General features: G+C 38.0%; 1 pseudogene; it reads left to right on the forward strand.

The window, feature by feature from the left end:
• The first annotated feature begins 258 nt into the window (after positions 1 to 258).
• Positions 259 to 10482, forward strand: LOC113060292 (transmembrane protein 260-like; annotated as a pseudogene).
• The last annotated feature ends 2855 nt before the right edge of the window (positions 10483 to 13337 follow it).

Here is a 13337-nt window from a genome sequence, read left to right on the forward strand (position 1 = left end):
TCAAGACAGGGAAAGAAAAGAGAGGAAAGGCAAGTAGTGTCAAAAAACCAGAAGAGAGAAGTAGTCAGCAAGCGCGAGTTCCTCACACACCATCCTTCCTCCTTTCTTCCGTCCGTATCCTTCTCTCCGCTCCCCTTTTTCCTGACTTACTTTGCTTTCCCTGCGAAAGCTCCATTGTTCCCCTTCCTCTAAGTCTCATCAGCCTCTTTTGTGGCCGACTATCACAGCGGCAGGCAGAGGCGCGCTGGAAACGTCTAAATGGTATCATGGCTGGTGATTAAGCGCGCGAGCTTCGGCGGTGCCGCCGCTGCTTATGAGTCAGGTCTGATAAGGCGAGGGCCCTGCTCTCTACTCAATTTCAGATACCGTTAATGGAATCTGTCTTGTGCGATTGTAATGTGAGAGCGCCTAATTTGCCATGGAGCTTGAAGCTGTCAGCGGCGAGGGATTGCGGGGTCAGGAGGGAGCTGGCAGCCGCTTGGCCCGCGGCGTGTATCTGTGCCGCTGAATAGAGCAGCTCTCCGCCTGTCACTTAGCTGATAGGCTGATGAGGACTCTAAGCCACTCGGCACAATGAGGAGAGGGCCATACTGCCTCGCTTCCCCCCTCTACCACCCCCCTTTAATTGTCAAGCCCGCTAAAATTTTTCCAAGCAAGTGTGCTGGAGACTGGGCTGAGTTTTTTCTTTTTCTTCTTCTCTGTAGCTCTCTCTCTTTTGTGTCTTCCCAACTTTTTTTTTTTATTCTCCTTGCTTTCCTTCATTTCTGTCTTTTCTGGTCTCCAACAGACAAAGCTGACCTCGTTCGTCTCTTTGTCCAGCGTTTCCTTTTACCTCGCCCCGGCCATGTGTCCTATCTTATTCTTCACAGCTGGAGTCCAAGTCTAAGTCGAGTCTCAAGTCTTTTGTCATAAGTCAAAGTCAAGTCTCAAATAATATATCCATTGCAGGTGAAAATGTAAGTGCAGAGATTTGACCCCAATTGTGAATTCCTGAGTTGATGAGTAACCAGGGTTTGTTTTACATCCAGAAAAGATTTGTGAGCCTATGTTTACCATGACCCAGGGCCACAAAACCAGTCATAAGGGTGCATTTTTTGAAACTGAGATTAATAAGATTTCCGTTGATTTATGGTTTGTTGTTAACTATTTGAAAATCTGGAATCTGAGGGTGCAAAAAAAAGTTGTCCAAATGAAGTTCTTAGCAATGAATATTACTACTCTTGATATATTTACAGTAGGAAATTTACAACATATCTTCATGGAAGATGTTCTTTATTTAATATCTTTATTTAATTTTTTTTTGGCATAAAAAATAATAAAAATGTATCATTTTAAGTTATTGTTGGCTATTTGCTACAAATATTTTGGATTGCACTTTTTCTAGCATGCTTTATGTGGGGAAATATCTACATATAAGCAATTCCGGGGCACTGTATTTAATTTGATATTGTTTTTTATAAACAAAACCGATAAAACATTATTTTACAGTGCCCTTGTTACACATTACTTGTAATTACTATACATTACATTACTTGTACTTACTATAATAACAGTATATTATTCATAATTATAGGCAAATAACCCTAAACCTAACCTAAATTTATAGTAAGTAATGTTGATCATTATTACTACTCCGTAATGGTTTGTCAAGTCAAATGTATTTAGCGCTTTTTACTTTCAAACCAGTGTTATAGAAAATCACGGCGTTAATATTTACAATATCATCATGAATTTCAGTCGCTTTTAGCAGATTAGAGCTGAGCAATAATATAGTTTACATTTTGAGGTCAAGCAGGTGATATATGCTATATCTTGTATAATCACTTTACGTGAGTGTACTGTATGAACACAGATGAAGTTGGACATACTTGCATATCTAACTTTATATTTCTGTTTATCTGGTCCCTAATCATCTGACTCGGACTCTGTACTGACACATATTGGTGTGGATGTATTCGTCATTATTAACTGAACTCGTGATGCCAGATCTCACAACATAACATCATCACAGGTTCCTATTTATGCATATTTTGGTCTTTTCTCAGTTTGCTCTATGGGGGGCGTTCTTCTTTGGGCTGTGTGTATGTTGCCATCATAATCATAAACTTTACACTCATAATGTAAGTATTGATAACCACTCAGCTGTCCCTCAGTTCGGTCAACATTTTCTAAAGCATTTAGCAGTCTTGTAAAAAATACTGGAGGTTAAATACCTTTCAAAGAGCATATTCAGTGATTATGAACTAACACCACATCATGTAAACAATATACAGCATTACAGAGATTTGTATTCATATCCTGGTGATTTCTGAGGGGTTTTGTGCACTGGTACTTACAGTTGAAAACAGTGAAAAGCAGTAGAGGACATTTTTTCCAGGTGATTGTGGTTATGTGTCAGTATTTTATTATTATGTTTTGGAATGTAAATTTGAATACTTGGCAATGGAAGGATCTGTAAGATACAGCTGACATGCATCGCCCGCAGGGTTTGTCCTTCTTTGGTCTGGTGTCTTCGGGGACGTGTTTGTGCCCTACATCTACCTGCCCATTTCCTCCTACCTCAACAGAGCTCGCTGGAGCTGGGGAGACCAGACATCTCTCCACGGCCTCCTCACACACCTGCTGCGAGCTGAATATGGCACCTTCAGCCTGGTACCAACAGATTCAATAGCGTTTAAGAATAAATAAATAAAAAATATTTTCAAAAATGTAATGTGTGTACTAGGATGTGAAGTTATTTCCATGCTATTTTCTGAAACTAATGCGCTGCTTATGTATATTTCTTTGGTTTTAATGTTATGGTGAGTATAAGAAAATTGCTAAACAAATTAACTTTCCAGTTGTTTATGATTTGATGAATGAATCCAGATTGTAATTTTCAGAAGGAAAAGCAGGAATTATGTAGTGGCCAAAAACTCAGTTAAAAATAATTTAAAACAAGAAAATAAAAGCAGTTAAGATTTAGCATGCAAATACTACAGTGATATAATTGCTTTCATTCATGAATCCAGATTTTAATTTCCAGAAGGAAGTATATGTATGAGAATTATGTAGTGACAAAAAAAATAAATACAAATAAAATACACAGATCAGTTTAAAATAAATGCAAAATTAACAACAGTTGCAATTCAGCAAATATTAAAATGATACAGTTGTTACCATTTAGATTTAGAATGACAAATATTATATCAGGGGTGCACAATAAAAAAAAAAAAACATAATTGTTGATTTTGTCCCTTGATATCGTAACTGCAATAAATAGTTGTGATTTAATACTAAAATTATAAAATATGATATAATACATGATCATTTTGTGCAAGACCGCTCCACATAGTTTTCTCTGGCACAGTGTTTTACAGTCATGCTCTGCAGGTCATTGCAATAACTGGGTTATAACTAGATACTAAGCCTTTACATATTACCAGTCCTTTTTTGAGTAAGTACACTGTAAGTGGATGTATTCTTGTAAAAGAAGTTGCAAATGTTTTTCTTTGTCTTGTTTTTCCTCTTATATTAAGTGGCAGCTTTAATGAAGACTAATGGCTCTGTTAAAACCCTTTTCATAGTTAGTTCTACTGTAGATCCGCCTTCGCTCCAGAACTACAAACCTGCTAGGAATAACAAATCAGGAGTGTCGCGCTGGCTTAGAAATGATCAGTGACGTTCACAGCGTCTTTGATGACACTGGTGTAACACATCATGCGAGACTCGGGTCGTCTCCTCAGCCCACCCTCATCAAACGTTTAGGTGCCTCCAGAGAGAGAGAGCTTATTTTAGCTCCCGCTAGCACCAATCAGCTGTTTCCCATCACCCCCCACACGCCGCACAGCGTGATGGACAGGTGAGGGCTAGAGAAGGGAACACAACAAGCATGTCACAGCATAAACCTGCCATAAGGAGTTCAAACACTCTCTCTCTCTCTCTCACACACACACTCGCTTTCACACAGCACTTAAATAAGCTGTCAGAGAGAGATGGGTATTAAAGCACAGGCGGGGCACTATCTCTTACAGCAGGGAAATTGGCCATTGACTGGGTTTGGGAGACAGATAGAAGGCTATCACAAGACTGCATTTATAAAAACAAAACATTCAGACACTCACAGCACTTTTAGTTTGAGTCTCTGTCCACCACACATAGTGGATGTATTGATAAGTGTGTCTCTTGTGTCTCAGGGCTCAGGGGAATCACTGTGTGGAGGATCTGTCTATCCCAGTACCAGTACATTTTACTGTCTTTGTAGAACAGGTAAGACATAGCTGGATGAGATCCTCTGTAGTGGAGAAAAACCACACCATCTAAAAGTATGAAGGAGTTTAGAGCGTGGAGGTTTTCTTCCATCCATCACAGTTTTAGAGGCTTCTGTGAATATAAACACTGGTTGTGTAAGGTTTTTTTTGTCGATCTATCAGATATTGTATGTCAGCTTCTGGCTCAACTTCTGGTTCGTCTGAAACCTGTTTGGAATAAGAATGTTTGCCATTTACATTCATTTCCATTTTGCAGTTTCATTTGGTGCCGCTAGTGGCACAGATGTTGTTAAACTTTTTTGTAATTTTGTAATAATTTTGAACAACATTTAAAAATGTCTTTACTGTCACTTATGATCAATGTAATAATTTAATGCTAATTTTAAAGTTTTCATTCTTAAAACAAGCAAATGTACAATATTTATACAATAATGGAGTGACCTCCTGATCTCATGAGTCAATGAGTCTCAATGAGTCTTTACTCATTTTCAAGAAACATCTAAAGACTCATCTTTTACGCCAACACTTAACCAACTAATACTAGCACTTTTCTTGTTTCTCATATATATATATATATATATATATATATATATATATATATATATATATATATATATATATATATATATATATATATATATATATATATAAACCTGGCTATGCGTTCTGTACTAGACTAACTGAGACTTGTCATGGCACTTGTATACTGTTGTTGTTCTCCTGTTGACCTGACTGCTTCTATTGTTCTCATTTGTAAGTCGCTTTGGATAAAAGCATCTGCTAAATTATTAAATGTATATTTAAATTTAATGTTAATTTTACTTTCTTTCAAAGTTAAATAATAATAAAAATTGAAAAAGTTATGGACTACTAACTTTTGGTCGGAGAGGTGGTGTTGAAAGTTGACAATTTGAAATATTGCTGATATTATGAACTATTATATTGTTACATAGAAATTACATTTGCATAAAACATTATTGGCAGAGCAAAAAGCAACAAATTAGCTAACTATATTGCATTTGAAATGTTCATTACTAGATTTAATTAATGGCATGTATGTGACCCCCAGTGTGCGCTGTGTTTTTGTCTGGTTGATTGTGACCATGGTGAGCATCTACTCTGTGTTCTTTGCCTGGAGAGCAAACCTGAACATCGAGAATCCTCTTCGGCTGGGAGTGGTGAGAAATACAATTCTAACAATACTGTTTCTTATATGATGAAAGATATTGAATATATAACACGTGTGTATGTAGGTGGAGCGCTTCTGGCTGCAGGCTGATGCTGGGGTGTGTGTTCTGGCTGGTCTGGGTCTGGGTCTGGGTCTGAGCTGGGCCGTGTGTTAGCTGAATGGGCGTCTGGATACTCACTGCAGGCCTCATCTCACATGTGATCAGCTTAAACCATGGGTAAACCACTTTTCAAACATCTTTAATTCACCTTTCAAAATTTAGAGGTCACAGAAGACTTGAAATAACTTAAATAGTTTTGTAAAAATATATATATATTTATGCTTACATACAAGAAATGTAGCAGATTTCATTAATGAAAGTGATAAGATGAGGAGGTTTCATCCGCTTTTTATTATTTTTAATGTGTCCCCAGATGGCCTTTTGGAAAGAAATTAAAAAACAATTTCTGCAATGATCCTTTAAAGGTATGCTCCACCCCAAAATGAACATTTTGTCATTAATTACTTACCCCCATGTCGTTCCAAACCCGTAAAAGCTTCGTTCCTCTTCGGGACACAAAGATATTTTGGATGAAATCCGGGAGGCACATGACTCAAACTACCTATGCTCTTCTGTGTGTATTTATGATTTGATTTGAAAGAAAACAGCGCATCCTTGTGGTGCGGCTGACACAGAAGAGTGTAGGCAGTTTGAGTGATGTGGAGAGACACAGAGGAGACTGTTGACAAAGGAATTGTTTAATAAAGTCGTTATATATATAAAATGGGCACATCAGTGTGCATTATGTTTTTTGTATATTTGTGGTTGATCATACTCCATACCAGTCACTCCCTGAATTCTTCATGTCCTCCATGCTTCAGCACACATCAAAGCAAAAGCTCTCTTGCACTCTTCTGCAGCTTTGACTCTATGCTTGATTAGCCGTCCTGGCCACACTAGTCATGCAGATTAAAGCAGATGAGTTCTGTGCTTGATTAGACATCCTAGCCACAGCAGTCATGTAGATTAGAGCGCTGAGGTTTGGTGCATGGCTGCCACAAACGGTGCTGCTTTGATCAGAGGTGAGACTGACACTCTTGTCAGCGCTCATCAGACCTCGTCCCTGCTCACAGAGAAACTGCAACTGACTGCAGGATAGCTAGAACACCAGTAATGTCACACATCCTTACACTTTTGTGCAGACTCTTCAAAGTGATGTGGATTCACAGCTGATGTGGTGTTCAGGTACATTCACAAACTCAGCTCACAAACTTTTGTATCACTTTCAATCACTTTTTACTTGCAAACTTTGATTATTTTATACTCTCTTTGTAAATCTTTTACAACAGAATTATTTCAGTAAAGAATTTTAAAAACAGGCATTTTTTAACTAATTTGGGATTTTGTAGTTGCAAAAATTACTGATATGTGGTGGTAATTATCATATCTTAGGCAAGATATCACACAAAATCAATAAATACATACACAAACTACAGTTACTTATGTTGAAACCTTGTATTTACCATATGCACATATTTGCCGTCAAAATTAACCTCACCTAAGATATTACAGTATGTTTAAGATCATATTTTAAGATAACATTTTCATGATTTAAATTTGCCTTATTGCAATGACAATATAAAAACTAGTTATTATACTAATTCTATTGTCTTAATGTTACATTAATATGGGCAATATTTTGAAGCAATTCATATTTAAATATAATATTACAATTGTTAAAAGGATAGTTCAGCAAAAAAAGAAATTGTTATGTTTATTTGCTTACCCCCAGGGCATCCAAGATGTAGGTGACTTTGTTTCTTCAGCAGAACTGGATTTTCATCTAAAACTGTTGCAGTCTTTCTTATAATGTAAGTGGATGGGAATCACGGCTAAAACATACAATGATAAAAAAACAAACAAAACCAAATTAAACCCTGCAGCTCGTGACGATACATTGATGTGTAAAGACACAAAAAGGTCTCTTTGTGCAAGAAACAGAACAGTATTTAAAAGGTTTTATTTTTATTATTTTTTTAAATTTATTAATTTTTTTACCTCTAATTAACACAATGTGCAAACTGTTAGAACTCTAGTCTCCTGAGTGAATCCTCCTGAGCCCGTTCTCAGCAGCAGGTGCTTTCAGGGTCTTCTTCTTAACAGCAGATGCAGACTTATAAGTGCATTACTGCCACCTATCTCTCAAGAGGACCATTGATACTCTATCTACAATCTTAATTAGGATTGCCAATGGTCCATTTGAGAGATAGGTGGCAGTAATGCACTTATAAGTCTTTGATCCACCATAAAGCATGAATAAGAAGACTAGCCTGCTGCTAAGAACAGGCGGCAAGGATGCCGACCGGAAGTTGAAGTCGGCCGCGTGCCGCCATCTTGTAGCAGAACTTCACTTGCGTTAGCATCCCATTGACTCCCATTCATTTTGGCGTCACTTTGACAGCGAATAACTTTACATCTGAGGTGTTTAAAGACTCCGTTTGTCCATTATTCATTTCTAAAGATACACGACAATGTATAAAGGGCTCCATTAACTTCTATGTTACATTATGGCCCCGTAGAAACAGTTTTTGTAAAAATAGGCTAACGATTGCGTCTTAACCACTCGACTCTCTGTCGCATTACCGTACAGACAGGAGGAGAAGATCGCAGGCAATTAACTTAATATGGCGTACTGGCGTTACATTTTAAAATACTATACAAAATAATTAATCAGAATACTTACTCCTGCTCACTCACGCCAAAGAACTCCTCGCTCAAGCTCGCCGTCTCTGCAAGATTAACGATGGCAGTTTGCACGCACAACTACTAGAAGATTTACATCTGTCAGACAGGTTGCTGACGTCAACAAATTTAGTTTGAGTCTGCGCGTCAGAAATGGAAGTGCTAAAAAAAACGCTAAAAATGGGCTTCACTTGTCTCAATTGAGTTCCAATTGCTGTGTCCATTTCTTTTACTGTCTATGGCTGAGAACGCGCTCAGGAGAGTTCTAACAGTTTGGACATTGCATGAAACCGAGTTAAAAAACTACACAAATACTGTTCAGTTTCTTGTACAAAGAGATCGTTTTGTGTCTTTACACATCAGTGTATTGTCAAGAGCTGCAGGGTTTAATTTGGTTTTGTTTGTGTGTGTTTTTTTTATTATTGTATGTTTTAGCCGTGATTCCCATCCACTTACATTATGAGACTGAAAGACTGCAACGGTTTCAGTTAAAAATTCAGTATGTGTTGTACTGGAGAAACAAAGTCATCTACATCTTGGATGCCATTTTAAAACAAATTTTTATTTCAGTTTTAGTTTTCATTTTTCATTTATTCACTGTATTTCAGTACCTAAAGGTATTTAAATTTTTTGTTTACTTTCAGCTTTTCATGTAATATTTATATTTCCTTTTATTTCAGGTTCATTTCAATTACAAAACATGTTTTAATAGTTTTAGTTTTAGTTAATGAGCTAACGGATGCTAAGGATCCCTATTTTGGGGTACGTTGCTTTAAAAACCTTAAAAACTACTGCTGTATATAAATATACAAAACACTGTTGTGGTCCTATTTAACCCCTGACTGCAACTCATGCAACTCTGCACATACTGTTTACACACCATGTTTTAATGCGAGGTGTTTTCAAGGTGTTTTTGTCTATGTGTGTCTACAGAGAGAGTGTTCAGAGCAGAAATGATGTCATGGACAGGTTTTCCCGTGAGGTTGTGTCGTCATTGCCGGAGGGCGCGTTGGCTCTGACTCGTGGTGATCTACCTGCACTACTGCCAGGGTCTCCGGCCAGACCTCAGCCTTGTAGACCAGGAGGTCCATAATCCAGCCTGACACATGTCTAATTTATCTCAGCTATAACCACGCTACTCTGTTTTGTATGGCTTGTAAAAACCTGTGTTATGTGATGGAGATGATGACGTTTATATCTGGTATGTGAGAAAACTCCAGAAGCATTTACCTGGACTCATGTTTCTTGGGCGCTGGTGGGATCCAGTCAACACCGTGGAAAAGAAAACATTCAGCATTCAGCAGTTTCTCAAGCACAATATGCGGTAAGATTCACACACTTGGAGGTCTATTCATATGCCCTCCATATATATGCTAAAAATTACATTTAAATGTACATTTTTCTATATTAGACAGAGAAGCACTAGAGATAGCAAACCATTACATGTCACCACTAACCCCTTATACAAAAGAAATGAAACGTCTATACTGCCTCCCTCCACCAGACGGCAGTATTTCCTCGGTAAAGCCCCCGGCCTCTGAGAGGGGGGCAATAAACACTACAGTCATTTCCCTGGGAAGCAGAACAGAGAGAATAAGAAATAAATACTTGAGAAAAAACAATCAGCAACCTGCTTGTTTTGTTAAGAGAGCCGGTTTCTATATTCCTGCCATGTGTATCCTGTGACTAAAGATCTGTATGGGCTCTAACATAACAGACAGACTCAGAAGCTTTTACACAGTTCTACTCAAAAATACTCTACTCTAATGAGATTGTGCTCCTTCTTGCTGGATTATGCGGAGAATGAAAGTATGAATCTAAAAATTTAACTTGGTTTCCTTGGGAAGTGTAACATATTAAATATATGTGAATCACAACTTAATTTTCTATTTGAATGTTCATTAACTAAGCATAATGAATGCTATCAGGACGTTTTACCCATTTATTTAAAAGTGAAACTGTGTCACTATGACTGATGCTCAGTTTGATCTGGGTTTGTCTACAGCAGGCCTGTGTTTGTATGAGGGTGACCCCAGCTGGGAGCGGAGCTTCTCTCGTTGGCCCTGGGGCGTCTGTGAGCAGTTGGTACCTGTCAAAACCCCATTTGACCCTGAAAAATGGGCCCACAAAACACTCAAGCTTTACAACTGGAGCCAGCCGCATGATGGGTATCACAATTAGTTATGTTGGTAGTTTACTTTGGGAGTGATATATTGCCTGGTAGGTAATAATATGTTTCGTTAATATATGGACTATCATGTTTTCCAGCTGAAATTAACTCTAGTCTAACAGATTTTACTTATATTCACAGAAAGAGTGATTAGAGGGGCAAATTATTGATAAATAAAGACTTATTTTGGCATGGTTTCTTGCATGTTATGCACTTTAACAATAGTACAAGATTTGCAAACAAATACATTCTGATGTTTGCGTCTCATAATCTCCAAATTCATGGCATATCTGATGTAGTAAACGTACTCCGTAGCTCACCTGGTACATTTTGATGCAATGAATCAGGAGTCAAGTCACTCCACAAAAAAACAATAGACAGGGTTAAGTGTGAGCGGTGATTGAGCATTTTAGCCTTTTAATGCCACTGACCAGACATTTTGAATTTCTTCACATTAAACACTTTGGATCAAATTAAACACGCTATTTTGCACTGGATATTAACATTTGAAAGTGCTGCGAAACATGCTTCAAGCAGCATAGCATCATTTTGCAACAACTGACCCACAGTCATGATTTTTTCATGACACGGGTGTTTAATAAACCCACACCCCGGGGAGAAATAATTATATCCCTTATGAGGATATGACTCGTGAAAGTGCAGCAAAATGTACCTGGAGCAACATATTTCAGGTTTTGTAGAAATGTAAGAAGATTTGATATGAAATTAATCAAAATTCAGTTTGTAAACTTGAAACCCAAAATGTCAGCTCCTCCTGTTGCCTTTAAAGGACAGTATACTGGTATAGCATGCAACTAGCAACGCTAAGGTAATGGATTCAATTCCAAGTGTCCACACATGCTGTTAAAATTAACCATGTGCCAGATTAAATAAATGGATATGTAAATAAATGTTAGAGATGATACTACTCAATGCACCTTTAGATTCATCACTAGTCTGAACATCCTTACCAGGTGCACCCAGCACCATTTAATATCTCGTGCAACCAATTGAAGTGATTTGGTCCTCGTCGATATTAAAGTGCACTTAAACACTGCTCTGACTTCATGCTGTGCAGACAGCCTCCGTTTCCATCTTCAAAGTCGTTATTAGTCCGCTGACCCCACCCTAATGACTTTCTAAACTGCAGCATGTCAATATCTGTGTATAAAGTGAAATTAGTTCTAGTCTCCGGCACTGAGGCTCTCTGCAGCCGGCTGGTATTCAGCAAGTTAATCGGGGTTGAATGGTGTGACATTACTCTCCTCTCACTCACTACAAGCGTGTCCATCCCTGCCTGCCAGCCAAATATTAGCAGGGAAGTCACACACTAAAATATTCCTTTGAAGGAGAGGCCGCGCGTTTATGAGCGATGTAGTGGAAAGGAAGAAATGCAGAAATATATGGGTCGTTCATCACAGAGGGAGCTTCCAAAGACAGGCGAGGTTGAAGATCAGCTGTTGTGTGATTTGAAGATATGCAGAATATGATTCGCTGGATTACTGGCTGGTTTTCAACTTGTATTTCATGTCCATACTTAAGACTGCTTTGATGCCATCTGAATATACATACACAAAATATTAATAAAATATCATCAACTTGGTTATTTTAAGAAAGTACATAGTTAGGAAGGTAAGATTAACCACTTTTTTATGTTTATTCCACCCTGTCAGCTTCCACCCTGGCTCCTGAGAGAGAGTTGCTAATGTGCTAATGCCCAGGTAGACTACCCAGCAATTTGGGATAAGAACCTGGCTCTTGCCACAGAACGTCTGCTGCGATCAGGGGGCAGAGGTCATGGTCTGGACTCCCTCCTGAATCGAGGCATCCTCCACTTCAGTCGCTACCTTCAGAGAGAACCCAGCGATCCCCAGAGCAAAGCCATCCGCTCCATCATCACACATCTCAGGAAAGAGCGGGACAGAATCAGAGACAGACAGAAAGGTTGAGACAGGAAGTGACATGAATTGTCTAAAACAACACAGAGAGCCATCAGGTGTAAATAGCAAAAGAAGGTAAGAGGGAAGATAGCAAGTATAAAGAGAGCTTTAAATACAGAATTTAAAGACAGTGCAAGTGTATCTGAAGACTGTAACTGACATTTAACATGTATTTTACCAACACATCAATTCTTCTCAAAGTAAAATGTACTAAAAATGGACCAATGTCACAAAATGAGTTTTATACTGGGATATTGTAGGATACAAGCTACTGATCCATAACCTCGTGTTTGTAACATCAGAGTTATATGTTCATTTAGTTGACAGACATTATTTAATTAACAAGATGATATACTGATTTATTATAAAAATCAGGGATTAATTAGATTTCCTCAACATGATGAAGTCAACTATCTAAGACACAGTGAAGGTAAAGGGACACAATCTTTTGAACTGAATTTGAAGTGGAGCTCTAATAGAATTTGTGTTTGTGTGCATGTGTGTGTTTTTTGTAATAACATTTTCTCACTTTCAATATGTTAATATCCACTGAGTTGATGATCAAAGTTGTCCAGAACCACTTATTCCACCTCGCCCCATCTCTCTCTTCTTCTCGTTTTTTATTTTTTTTATAATTATCCTTTTTGCCCCCCACTGTCATGCATCTCTCTCTCACTCTCTCTCTTTCACTTTAGGATCACAAAGGTCTCAGATTGAGTTTGGGGGGGTGGGGGGTAAATGTGGGCACAACCACGAGAGATTAAGAATGACCCATTAATCTGGGACAGATTTAAAAATAGTGCATTCTTTTCCCTGTCTCTTTTCTGCTTTGTCTATCTCTCAGAACAGCTTTGAATTCTCTTTAATACATAGAAGACACGAACCATAGGGAGTCTGCCAAGTATTGTTTGATTTTAAACGATTATAAAATAATAAATTCTGATTGGAGTTTTGTTCATATTAACAATTTTGATAATGTGTTTTTTGGTCACTGGATGATCAATGTAAAATGTGTGTCCTAAGACCAGCTACAATCAGCTGGTTCTTGTATTCAAGAAGCTTAGTT

Source organism: Carassius auratus, chromosome 42 (assembly GCF_003368295.1).
Source record: "Carassius auratus strain Wakin chromosome 42, ASM336829v1, whole genome shotgun sequence".
NCBI lineage: Eukaryota > Metazoa > Chordata > Actinopteri > Cypriniformes > Cyprinidae > Carassius > Carassius auratus.